The following is a 13,997-nucleotide window of genomic DNA, read 5'->3' on the forward strand; positions in this document are numbered from 1 at the left end:
TAGATTTTTTTTTCTTTATTTCCCTTTTCTTTTTTTAATTATAGTTTTCTGATTTGGTTCAATGGCACACATGCAGTACTTGCCCTTGAACATTTTCACTATTCTCACGAGCAGTTGTGTAAATTGTGATTTGCCTGATTAAGAATATGCCTCCAGGTAATTAAAATAACAACATACCAAACAGACAAAACCATCTTTTACCCTTTCTATTCTCTGATTTACAAAACTGCAGTTTTACTTCCTCATATCACACACCTCATATTTACAAGAATTAAAGTTAAATCTATTTGGAACAAATGAGATTGAGGATTTTGGTTTTATTATTTAGCTCCTGTTTTGTCAGCATAGTGTTTGTTTGAAAGAGATTTTAGAGTGTAAATCCTTTGAAAAACATCACTTTAGTAAAGTATCACTTTAAAAAGCAGAGTCAGCAAAGGACACAAAAACTTCAGTAATGTTCATTTCACTTAACCTTCAAACTAATCAGAAAACTCATTGTCAGAGCTGAACATGCATAATAAGATGTATTCAAGTTAAAAAAAAAAAGAAAAAGAAAAGAAAACGTTATCAACATTTTTAAAGCCTGGCAATTTGAAATGAAACCCTCAATCTGCAAGCACATAAGAGTGGTTCCCCTGGTTAACCTAAGGTTGGTGGAAGTTTTGTCTGACTTTACTGGCAGAGTGTAGATGCTCAAAGCCATAACCCCCTCTCCAGGACCCTGTCTGCTTTTCCATGTGTATTGGTTGATCTGATACAAAAAGCCTGATATCTACACACAAAGTTTATCTCACTTGTATCCTTAGAGCATTGTGACTTCACAATATTGTCATTATCTGCCAATATCTGTCATTTAACCAATATCTGCCCAAGTATCCATGTGGCCTTACTTGTAAACTTCTGTGTCTCAGTGCACTAAGAACCAGTTTAGGTAGTTAGAAATATTTTCAGATTCTTCAAAATCAGCATTTACATTATTGAAAAGAGTTAATAGTGGATTTAATTTACAGCAGGTAAAATCCTACTTGGACTTTTTTTTCCATTTGTGGAATACAATCAATTAACGAAAAGAAAAAAAAATACAGCAGAGAAATTACTGTCTAAACAAAGAAGTTTATAAAAAAGGAAAACTAATATTAGTTGATTTGTACAAAATATCTTTATACTTTTTCACAGGCAAGAGATTTTAAAAACAACAACAGGAAGAGCTCTCTAATATTTTTATTGAAATGAGGTCATGTTACTTCCATTAGGTTTTTGTTTCATCTTCCAATCAGTTCAACAGGCATTTTATGACAGCTTGAGTTTATATGAATTTAAAGACCATATCCCTTTCACAAGCTCTGCCCAGTGATAATGGATTTGACTTGAAGTATGAAGGAAAAAAAGAAACAACAGAAGCTCTCTGTTCTACTTTTTGAGCCGTTTTTTAATAAAAAAAGCGGTAGGAGTCCTTCTGTTTCCCCACTCCAAAAATTGCTTTTCAAAATTCTTTTCTGTCATTCTATTGGTGTTTGCAGAACATAAGTATAAAGGTTGATTAGTTAAATACATTATTTCATTTTTCTCAGTATCTCACAGAAAACTGAGCAAATATGAACAAGCCCCATGTCAGTAACTTTTTTTTGTTTGACTGACTTGGACCCTGCCCACTTGAAAGTAGTGGTTTTGGGGGAGTTTTCATTTTCTCAGTGACATTTTATACTGTGAAATCACACTCCATCTGTGCATGTTAGTGTGGGGAATCCCGCCTTGCAAGGAGGAGCACCCTCTTCACTTATTAGCCTTCCTTCCTTTCTTCCTGCACTAAGCCCATGACCAAAGTCATGGTTCTCTTTGTCTCTCCTACTGCCTGGGAGATCAGAAAACTTGAGCCACACCTCCAGCATCCAATTTCAGGGCATGATTCTCATGTTCCTTTTGTGTTTGGGGAGACTCTGTGCATTTGTGTTTCTTTTTACAGCCAGTGATGTGTGTGTTGTGGACATCTCAAGAGAAAACATCGATGCATTTGATAACAGTCCTTGCACACTCAGAGAGCAAGGCGTGGTGCTCTTTCCATAGCCAGAATACAGAGGAAATATAATTGAAATAAAATATTTCAGCTTCAGTGAGCTGAGATTGCATCTTTGGCTGGCCACGCTAATTGAGTTGAATTTCTGGCTGCCTAAAAACAAGCTGAGGTATTCAGCAATCCATGTGGATCATTTTTAGATGGCAGATTTTACCCTAAGATAGTAGGTCAGTTTTTAAGCAAAATTCTTGGCACAAAAAAAGTTTTGTTTCTGGAGGAGAATGCCACCAACTCACATTGTTGCTTCAGAGAGTCACTGCACATGTTGGAGCAGTCCTCAGTTTCCCTGTGATGGAGAATGAGAGAGATTGATGATGTACACATAATTCATTTATGCTCCTATCATGCTTCAGGCTGCAGGGATGAAAGACACAATTAGGAAAGAACCATAATTACTGCATAATAAAGAAATTTTCATGTCAAAATGCTACTGAGAAAAAAATCACTAATTTTTGTAATATTTCTCCTTATACAGCAGAATGAACAGAAAGAGAGGGGAAAAAAAACCGCATTGATGATTTTAAAGTTACTCCTGAACTGTACTTGGTTTTGGAGTCTCAGATGATTCTACCTAGGCTCACGTTAGCCTTTGCTGACACTCAGTCCCTAAGAAGAAGTCAGGCCTTTCCTTGCTGCTTGGCAGCACGTAGCCCAATGGGGAGGGGAGACCCAAGGTCCATGGCTTGGTAGCTGTCTTGAGCATCTGTGTACTCTGCTTTCACAGCCCTTGCTGTTTTGACTAGTTAAACTTGGAGGTTCTAGACCTATTTTGTATTTAAGTTTTGAAAGATCTGTTTTCCTTTCCATTTATGCTCTTCTCTTTTTCTGCTTGTCTTCTCATATACACATAGTTGTATCACAATAATGTTCCAGTACATTAATTTACTTGTGATTTGTGCACAAGACCCTTTATGAGAACACCCTTTACCCCTTCTCTCTCTCCTCCCCTTTATATTTCTCTGCTTTGTGACCAAGATGGTAAAATTTTCCTACTTGCATTTGCTACTTGGGAAGTACTTAGGCTTTCAAAGGAGAGTTGATGGGCTACAGAAATAGTAGAGAGATAGTCCTGGGTGTTAGCTGTCTGCTTAATGGGTTAATGCTATTGAATCCACACTTAATGATGTCCAAAAGTATTAGTTCCACGTTGTCTCTAAACCTAATTTACTTCCATTCATGCTTGCTATCCTCTGCAATTAGTGCTGTTTTCTCCTGCACGGGCTCCACCCCATTATCACTTCTTTCACTGTATGAAAACAGGGCAGGGCCCCTCTGATGCATGGGAGCAACTTTGGAGTTCTGATCCTGCAAAGGGCTGAGCACTTTCAGTTTCCTTTGCAGCAGAAAGCTTTCAGCATTGCACAGAATTATTAAAATGTTCAGCGTTGTAACTTTCTGAAATACCTTCCAAATGTGGAACTACAGCGCAGACAAGAGGGCTGGGCAAGGGGAAGATCAATTGTGGCAGATTATTACAGCTTTATTGTCACATAATTATAGTGCTCTACCCCAATGTTTAAATAGCGAATTTAGTTATTGTAAATTGCTTATTGCCACAGGTGTCAAAACCAAAAAGATCATAATGCTAACCCCGTCAGAACTACCACCAACACGTGAAACACGGAAAAAGATTTTTAATTATTTGTGATGGCTTCACCTGAATCCTTATTGCAGATCTTTTAAATTACAAAATCCATATTGAGAAGCAAAAGGCCTGATATATGCAAGCTCTAGGACAGCTCCGAGGCAATGGAAGGTCATCCTACTGCAGCAAAATGTAGTACTGCCCATTTAAAGTATCATGTAACGCACTTAAGGAGCGCTTTGTCCTGATCTGCAGTTGGAGGAGTAACCAGAATATTCTTTTCCTACAAGGCAGAATGAAATTATATGGAAGTTTTACAGCAGACTTTTCTTTCCCCCGTTATCATGCTTTTGAAGAGGTTTCTTAGTTTCAGTTAGGAGGTCCAAGGCCAGCTTTCAGAGTACGAACTGTTCCTCCAAACGGGAGATCAGCACCTCAGCCCCCGCCTGGGTTTCAGACACACTTCTGGATGTCACAGTGCCATTTGCATGGCAATATCAAACCAAACTCATATGGCTTGCTTCCTTTTTTTAATTAACTGGGAATGCCAGTGATCCAGTGAAGTTTGTGTTGCTGGATAAAAGGGCCGGTCTGTGAATAGCATTGTATTTGCCAAATGGTTCGCCAGTCATTTCAGTACAAACAAATGGATGGTGTCTGTAAGTCTGCAAACACTGTTGACATTTAGCCTTGTTTATGTTACTTTCCTTTTGCTGCATATTTTTGGCTAGAAGAGATACTGTCTGAATCAACATTGACTTCCTAAGCAGAAGCTAAGGGCCCAGTCTTGCATCCCTCATTCTCGATGAGGAGCACTACTTACATGACTAAGGATTGCAGAATCAGGTCCTATGTTTATTTGACTTTAAATTTCATTGTCTTCTTCATGTAATTTAATTTGATTGTATTTTGTTGTATCAGAAATTGGTCAGGTGATGAGTTCGGTATCACCATTTTGTTTACTGTTGAAAACTTTTAGTTCTTACCATTCTTCATACTGTGGTGTGACATTCCCATTCCATTTATGTTTCTGGAAATTAACCCCTAAAATATCTGATCCAGCTAAGTGCTGAGTACCTCCTATTCCCAGAGAGACTGGAGGCATTCAGTCCCTCCTAGCAGCACATCTGAAAGGGGGATTGTGTTTGCAAAAGGAGGCCTTGGTATGTGCCTTGATTTCAGACATCAGTGGCCAGCCGCACCAAGGCAAATCCCTAGCACAGAAAGGCTTTTCTTTTCTTTACAGAGACAAAATAATGATGTAAGCTTAGAGCTGTATGATTTCTGCTCTAAGTTTCATCTCCCAAACAATATATTCTTATTGTTTTTGTCATATCGAGGTCAAATTTAAATTATAATTTAGGATTAGGCAGAGGCATAGAGATGTTTCCAGGTCTTTCCAAAGTGAGACAATGCTCTGGTTTGTGTTTTGGTTCAGGAATATACATTCTTGTGTCAGAGGTATAGTATTTCCTATAACTACTCATAAACATGAGCAATTTAGACATTCTTGCAAGTCAAAACTAAGTGTACAATTAATACCTATTATGAGGCCAATTTTAAACAATTAATTTGACAGCAATTATAATTTTATGTTACAGGCTTTCAGGAATAAATAACCAAATTCATCCTTGTAATCTAAGGAACTTAGGATATCTTTATGCTGAGATGATCTTGTTATGCACAGTATTGCATATATGGAATTTCTGAGGTTTGCTCCCACCTATCTAGATGCCTGTAGTGCCAGGGATAAATAATTACCTGAGGCTTATTAATTGTTTCAGCAAAGAAAAAATATATACCTTAAGTGTAAGCATTAATATATGTATACACAATACATCCACAATATATAACAAACCATCATAATAGTACAAAAATAGAGGTCCTGAATATGTTCTGTTATTTATGTGTTTGGCAAGCTTAGGGAATGGACTTTAGTATGAGTGAAAATTCTCTTAACATTTTTAAGGTTATTTATTGTCATTTCTATTTGAGTTTTTAATGGTCCTGTATTTTGTAATGCTTTAGCAGGAAAAAATACTGTAGTTATCTTTTTTCATATTCTTTAAGCAATATTTCTAGCTTAATATATTGTGCCAGGTTTTCCAATATTAACCAAGAAAGACAGTAAAATTCAATGAACAGCTCTCTGACATCCACAATTTAAAACCTGTGATTGAAGTGAAATGTGTAAACTTCTAGTGGGTTATCATGTGCTTTGGAATAGAGTATTGTTGGAAGTAATTAGAAAATATATTAAGGTTTCCTGGTAATGAAGGTATGTAAGTTTTAATAATTGTTGCTTTCTGAATAAGTGTCAAACTATATCTTTAAATGTATATGGAGTTACAAGTTAGGTCACTTCTGAATGGAATGTAAAACAATACTAAAATGCTTCAATAACTTATCTCAGTGTTGCTAATAAAAAAAAAAGCTGTTAACCATTAGTGCAGTTTTGAGTCATTTTGTTGATTAATTCAAGAAAACTCTCTGAGAAACTGTGGTACCTTTTGGCAGACCAAAGACATGCAATCCACAGTTGTTTCATGCTTTGAGAGGCAAACTCTGCAAAGCTGCTTGTTGTAAATGATATTTATTTAAAAGTCCCATCTTTTAAGGCATTAGAATGGTGCCATGTATGGTTAGGCAGGTATATAAGGGGGGTGGGGGGGAACATGAGACTTGTATCCTCTGTCACAGAAAATACCTTGGGAATGTGGGACCTGTTTCTCCTCTGTCACTATTAAATTCCAGTAGAAATTTCTGTAGATGCCACTGCGTTGAAAATGAGCAGTGTGGGTGGATTAAGTGTGTAAATATTAGTGCCGGGGTGCTTGGCCAGGGTGAGCCAAATACTGTGCTCTAGTGCTGCAGCTGGAAATGCAAATTTAGCAAGCAATGGGTGTGCAAGGCCTATCCCAGTGGAGAAATACGAGGAGCAGACAGAAAGAGTGATCTTTCTTGGGTAATCTTGCCCAGCCTCACTGAAGTCACAGCTCCAATCCTGCAAACAGCCCTGAACACTCACTTTGGTTTCCCATGGGAAGAGTGTGCCATGAGCATCCTGAGAGTAGCCTCCCTCCCCAGGGCCCATGTAGGATTCTCCTGAGGTAAAGCAAGTGTAGGGGAGTGAGCAGCCAGCCTTGCCAGTGCCAGTAACACCACCCAGGTCCGTGGTAAGTGTTTCCAGGATGGGATCCCTGGCAGGTGGCCCATGGTCCGGAGCACTGCTGAGCATGCAGTGGGAGCTAAAGGAAAACATGGCTGGGGCTCCTGGTGTCACATCTTCATTAATGCTCTCCCTTCTGAATAGCATATTGGTACGTTTTATTTATTCCACCAAAACACCATGAGTCAGGACCTGACATTTTAGTGTTCTGTGTCATACTGAGAAAAATCTGTGGTTCAGCAGTAGGACAATTATATTATTTTGGAAGGGCTAGAAATAATACAGCATTTGTGAGACAACTGTAACATTTATCCAGACCCAGTGTGAGATTGTTCTTCCTTTTATTTGGAGAACACTTCCAAAAAAGTATCAACTTGGAGCACAGGAAAAAAAAAAAAAAAAGACACACCAAAAAAACCCCAAAAAACCCACCCAAAAAACCAAGAAAAAGTGACAATTATGAATCCACATTTAAACCCCCATCTGGTACAATCTCATTTTGTATAGTACTGGTGGCTGTTCCATGCCTAAACTTCTATGCAGCGAGCTGTGAATATAGTCCTTATTTTCCTGTGGGCAATATGACTAAGGAAAAAATATCTCTGTACTACAATGGAACATTTGTCTGTATGGCATAACCTAAGGTCCATAACATCAAATCTAAAGTTGTAATTATACAGCTGCAGTCACACCACTCAAGTGAAGGCTGTGTCAGCACTTGTATTATATAAGGAATCCTGTTTTCAAGGGTTGATGAGTCATATGCAAAAAACATTTATCACTAAACAATTGTTCTGATTGTTTTGAAGCAGCATCTAGGTATGGCCCTTTCCCCAGTAGGACATGGTCATATCTTCTGCAATATTCCATGGCGTGCTTTGTTAATGAGTGTGTCTTTTTTGAGCTTGAAAATTACCTAGAAAGTTTGGGGATAAATGCAGTTTGATTACTGTAAAAACATAAAGTTGGAAAAAAGCCAGGGTGGCCAAGGTCTCCACTAACAAGAATCGTAACAGGTGAAACTTGTCTTTCTCGGAAATTATAAAATTCGGGGGCTTTTTTTCTCAGTTTGTCATCCCTGATTTTGCTTTAAGTTCTTGGATCTGAACACTTCCTTAGAAGACCCGGTCGTGATTTTGGTTTTTGAGCTGTATTGAAATCGAGCCTCTCAAGCTCACCGTAACTGTTAGAGCCATTTGAAGCAGTCACACATTTGCTGGCGAGGAGCAGACAGGAAAGAGGTTTATTTACAGCAGCACCACAGAGGTGAACCAGGAGCACTCTGCACCCCTCCCACATGAATGTAAAAGGATTACGTTTATGATTGAGACCAAATGCTGGAAACCACAGCAATTTTCCTTCTACATGAAATTTCTAGATAGGTGTGCTGGGTGTGAGTGATTTCAGCTAAGACAGGCTCCTGCCCAGAGCAGTGCCATTTACAAACAGGTGTCCCTGAAGCCACCCCCACGCCAGGCATTTGCCTTGCCCACCCCATTGTCTGCACAGAGAGACGAAGGCCAGCCAGTTCCTTTAAGCCAATCTCCTCTGATCCGGGGCGTCTGCAGTGCCCTTCCTTGCATAGAACAGCCATTGTTCCACTGCAGAGCAACAGTGGGGTAGAAAATAGCATGCCATGCTGGGGATCAGAGACAGAATTGTTCCTTAATTATCTCTTACTGAAGGAAAAACCCAAGGCATATCCCGATATGTGGCATGTCTCTGTCAGAACATGAGTCTTTTAAAAAAGATTTGGGGACGGGGGGATCCAATTCAGAAGCTGGCAATCCTCACTGCAGGTCTACCTGTGATTCACTCACTGACCATGGAAAGAAATAAGTTTTCCACTTTGGATTCTACATTATGAAATGGAGAATAATAGTACTTATCTCCCTGGTAGAAGTGCTGTGAGGATAAATGAATTAAATAATGTTTGTAAAGCACTTTGAGGATGAAGAACATTATATAAGTCCTCACTGTACAAATGCTTCCTTTCTCTGACATGGCTACAGTGAGCTATAAAAATTTACTGCTGAAAATAAACACGCATTGCAAATAGGGGCTGTGTGCACATGGCAGCAGTGCCCAAGTGGTGTGGGTAAGCCTGACTTCCTGAGCAGCCAGAGAACCCACCACCAAAACCTCTCTTACTCCTCCCCGTGCCCAGCAAGGGTGCTCAGGGCTCTCTGCAGCAGCTGTGGCATGCTTTGACCATAATGTCTTTTCACCAAATCCATGAATTTTTACCTCAGGTCTCTTGAGGTCCCAGCTGGGCTAAGCTTTCAGGGTTTGGCCATTGCCACATAGTGCCAGCCCCAGCCCTGTGTGCCACCAGCCACAGCAGGTGATGGCTCAGCAGCGTCTGCTGGGCTGTTCCCTCCCCAGCCCACTGCTGTGCTTGTGTGAGCAGCTCCTTGTCACAGCTGAGGTCCTGCCACACTGTCTGCCACAGTTTGTCCTTCCTGTCCAGGGCTGGTGTGATTGGTCCCCATGGTGCTCAGAAGATCCCAGTCTGGTGGCTGAATTAGCTTTTGTATGATTTTTTATTGAATGTCAGTAATTTCATTTAGCAACTTGAAAGTTATTCTTGCCTGTTATTCAATGTCCCCATCCTGTGTTAGTCCTTACTACTTTATTTTATTTTTTTTTAATTCAAGCCAGGAACTGTGTTTGACCCCAAAATTCTTACATGAATAACAAGTCAAGTTAAGAGAGAATGCAGGAAAGAGAAACCAACACTTCAGCCATATAAAAATGGGACATTTATCAAGAGAGACATATAAGAAAAGGTTTGTGCATTGAGATAAACAGGTTAAAGATGAAATTCAGAATTTCTTTGGGGCTCTCCTCAATTCACAGCTGACACATAGATCAGTTTGAGAACTTTAGAAAAAGGACATCTTATCCCTGAGTGTGTCTCAATTCTCCCTTTGCTAACCTAACCCTGTTCCAGCCTGTGTGCTTGGTTTTCTTTTAAATCCTTTCAGCAGATGCTTGCTAACCTGTTGCTGGCTCAGCCTGCCAGTTGGAGTGCAGAGGAGAGCAGTGTGCTGCTCCTGAGGACTGGGGAGCCCCTGCCCTGCTCCCCACTGCCAGCAGCTGAGGGCTCTGCCCTCCCTGCTGGGACTTTGAGGAGGGTGACAGCTTTTGCCCAGCTAAGTTTGCTGCCATGCCATGTCCATCCGGATTCCAAACACAGCGAGACACATCACCGGCACAACCAGACATCCCCAAACTCTGGCCAGCACCAATGAGCACCCAGCGGTGCAGCTGAGTTTTCCATGCCCTGACAGGAGAACTGTTTAATAACAGGAGGGCTTCTGGGTGTATTCACTAATCATTATATAACTGTACATTGGGGTGAAAAAGAAGAAAACAAACCAGAAAACTTTCCCAAAGGATAGAGGTGGGAATCCCATTAACATGACGGCTCCCTCTTTAGTTGCCAAAATGATTGACACCAGGATAAGGTCAGAAGATGAAAACCAAGCCATGGGGGACAGAGCAGGGAGGGGAGGGGGCCAATCAGTTGAATAAAAAACTGAGTGGCAGTGCTGGGGAAGGAGAAAACCGGCACTCCCACTAGAAAAATCCTCACCCTCTGCTCCCCTACTGTTTGTTTGGGGAAAATGCTGCAGCTTAATCAGAATTATTTACAAGATAATGGTCCATTGTTTGTAGTAAGACAGATGCTGTCTGTGGGAATTTGGTGGTTTATGCTCTATGCATTACAGTGCCTTTGCTGTGTGCAGATGGGATCACAGTGGTATTGTTGTTATCCACTTTTTGGAAATTTGGAGGATCCTTACTGTGAAAGGAGGATCCTTAAAAAGAAGAAAGAAAGAGTTTTCCCAGGCCCAGAGCTGGGTTTTCTCTTAAGGTAGAACAGGGTCCATACATGTGTGGGAGAAGAAGTGGAAGCACTTTGATTGAGTTTTGGAGCATGAAGGGTCTCTGGGCTGACTGTACTTGGTGGTGGCAGACATCAATTCAGCGGATGGATGGAGGGATGGATGGGTCTTGTGTGTGTTTCCAAAGGCGAGGAAATACATCCTGGTGGGATATGTCAGTGCTCCCTCCTTTGCTGGGGGCTGGCAGAGTCACTTGCTTAGAAGGTGGTGTGAGAGGTACCCAAACCTGACTGAGTGGAAGTCAGGCTGGCCTGGTCAGTGATCCTCCTCTGGCTATGCAACTGCAGCTGTGGTATTCCCTGCTGTCCTCCCCATGCTGCAAGCTAATCACTGAGCACTTCTGTTCCACCAGAAGAATTCACCTTGATGTTCTAGAAGTGAGGCTGTGGAAAAGGAGAGCTATATTTTTGCTGGATTAATACTGGAAACAAAAGCCCCAAATTCCTAAGGAGAGAAATCTTTATTTATTTAGATGATCGTATGCAAGATTTTGTTTTTCTTTTTCCAGCAGAAAATCCATTTCTATAAGCATCCCCTTCTGGCCCAAGTAGAAAGTTCAGTGTGGAGGCCTAGAGCCTGGCAAAGGGGACAGCCTACAATGTGCAGGTGGGTGACCCTCTGCCATGAATTGCTGCATACAAGAGGAATAGGGAGCTCAGGTGAGGTCCATGGGGATGGCTGCTCAGTCAGCATGGCCATCTCCCCAGCTGTCTGGGTCTGTCCCGGCACAGCGTGGGGGACAGCAGCACCTGCATCCCTTTCCCATGAGCCTGGGATGAGGGACAAGGACTGTGCCATGCAGAGCTCTGCTCTCGGGAGCAAACCCTGTTGTGCCTTTGCAGCCTGGCCCACAGAAATCTGGGAGATGGGAAGATCCTCCTCAGGTCCCTGGTGGAGCCAGGTGCAGGATGAGGGGGTGGAGGGTGCCTGGGCGGGGGTGGGTGTGTGTGTGTGTGTGTGGGTGTGTGTGTGTGTGTGTGTGTGTGTGTGTACCTGAGCTTCCTCTCTCAAAAATCTGCTTTTAGTGTGCAATAGCTCACATATTACCTCGGCAGAGATCCGTGTGTACCAAAGGCAACCAAGAGACGACAAATCACCAGAAGGGCTCCAGAGGGGATTCTGTGCATCCACGTCTGGTATCCCAAGATCCATTAGCTTGCAGGTAAAATGGAAAACTATGACCATCTCTTTTGTATGCAAGATAATTAAGCTGTCTTTCCATCACTGCAAAATACCTGAGTTTCCCTGGAGAAAGCAGAGGGCTGGGAATGGGGAATAATACAGGGAAGGGTAAAGAATGGCTGATTCACAGTTTTTCGGGTCTGTGCAGCTGGAAATGGGTTTCCAATATCAGCATGCTTCCCTCTGCATGGGCTTTTCCTGAAATGGGTGGTGGGAAATGGCAGCTCCTGAGTCCTACCTTTCCTCTGGGCTCAGTGTGCAGCCAGGGATGGAGCTGATAGCATCAGATCATGAGTGAAAACCACTTTACCCAAGAAAAGGGTTCTCTTCTGACTTTTGTGAAACAGAGGTTTCCAAGAATACCCTTGAAGGGTTAGATTGGCACAGGAGATTGCAATTCCTGAGCGATCGCATTTTTCCTAAGTATGTCCAGTGGGATCTGTACAGGGAGCTCTAAGTTTTTTTGTTTTTTTTTCTCAGAGTCAGCATTTATTTGCAGAATCCTAATTTCATATTTCCTGACATTTAAACTTTTTAGCCTAATGTTCTAATAAAGATTCTGTCTGTCCATCTAAATAAAGCTTCATTCTAATGAGGACACCATCCATCTCCTGAGATGGAGCCGTAACGACTTCCAGCCTCAGTGTAATTTTAGCTAGGCTCCCTTCCCCACCCCCTTTTCCCCACAGACCTTTGTTTGGGGTGAAAATTATCTGTTTTGGGTTGAAGTTGTGCAGAAATTCATTTTGGGTCAAGTGACTGAGCTATTGTGTGAACCTCTGCTTTCTCTCTGAAAAGGGGGATTTTGCTTACTCCCTGTTGTATGTTCAGTGCCTGCTTATTTGCAATTTTTGTTCATAAGACTGTGGGTTTTCATGCCAACGATTTTCTGTTTGAGTTGTTGGAGTAGGGAGGTTGTGGGAGCATGCCAGTGTCAAAGGTTGTCACTTGAATGATAATTAATAACATTATCAGACTGATTATGTGTTTAGATGTCCAGAATCAGGAGTGAATTGAACTTGTTAAATTTAATTCCTACCTCCGAATGACTGGGATATTGGCGTGCTCACCAGTCTTGTGTTTGCATAAAGGACAAAACTGGGAATTTGAAAGGGCAATGACTAATGAGAATTGCTGAAATTCTGGGCTTTTGGAGCTTGCAGGGCTTCTCCTACCACACCATCTCTGTGCAAGAGCTCACTAGGCAGGAGGAGGCACAGAGTGGGTGCATGGTGTTTGTAGACCCTGGTTTCACTGTGCCAGTCGTTGACTGAAACATCAAGTCATTTGAGATTGGAGGTTATGTCATTTGCAGGTCCAGAAGAGCCGTTTCACATGCGACTGATTACCTCTGTCAGAGGCGGGAGAGCCAAGTCCCACCTCGGTGGGTGGGATCTGAACTCATGCTTTCAGAGGTCAATAACGGGGTTTTTAGACCTTTGTGCTTCTCAGTCCCTTATAGCCAGACCTTTTCTGTTAGAACTGTTTAAATTGCAAACCACTAATAAAAGGATCATATGCGTTTCCCACTGAACAGGTTCTTTAAGGCTATTATGATAATTAAAGACATATGGTGCCTATGCAAGTCAGAGGGAAACCACAGATGTACAAATTAGGTATTATATAAGGTTCTTCTTTTTCGCCCTTTCAAAAATGACAAGTCAAAGAAGTACAAAGAGATAAAGATGATATTTTTCTGGAGATGGTAGATGGCGTTTTGGATTTTTAATCATGAAATATGTAAACCACCTTTCTTATACATAATCAGAGCAAACTCTTTCTAATAAGCAGGAAGAACAAAACATAGTAGCATATGACTGCAGTATTTATGGAAGGAATAAGGAAACACTTTGTTTCATGCAAGTTATTGGAGACCAAGAAACCTTTTGCATTTTTTATGATGTTTCCCTGCACAGACATGGAGGATTATATTTATTAAATATTGAATTATATTGAAATTGGATTGATGCAGCCAAAGAAGGACATTTCTTTGTATTCAATTTTTTCTCCTTTTAAAAAAGGGAAATGTACTCATATTGATTGCAGTACAAGTAGTCATTTGTTTTAATTTAAAAA

General features: G+C 41.2%; 1 protein-coding gene across 1 annotated transcript in view; it reads left to right on the top strand.

Moving 5' to 3' along the window:
- The window catches only part of ZNF536 (zinc finger protein 536), a 186,241-nt gene that overhangs the window by 68,966 nt on the left and 103,278 nt on the right, over nucleotides 1-13,997 (top strand). The gene's annotated exons all lie outside the window — the stretch shown is intronic.

Source organism: Cinclus cinclus, chromosome 11 (genome assembly GCF_963662255.1).
Source record: "Cinclus cinclus chromosome 11, bCinCin1.1, whole genome shotgun sequence".
NCBI classification, from domain to species: domain Eukaryota; kingdom Metazoa; phylum Chordata; class Aves; order Passeriformes; family Cinclidae; genus Cinclus; species Cinclus cinclus.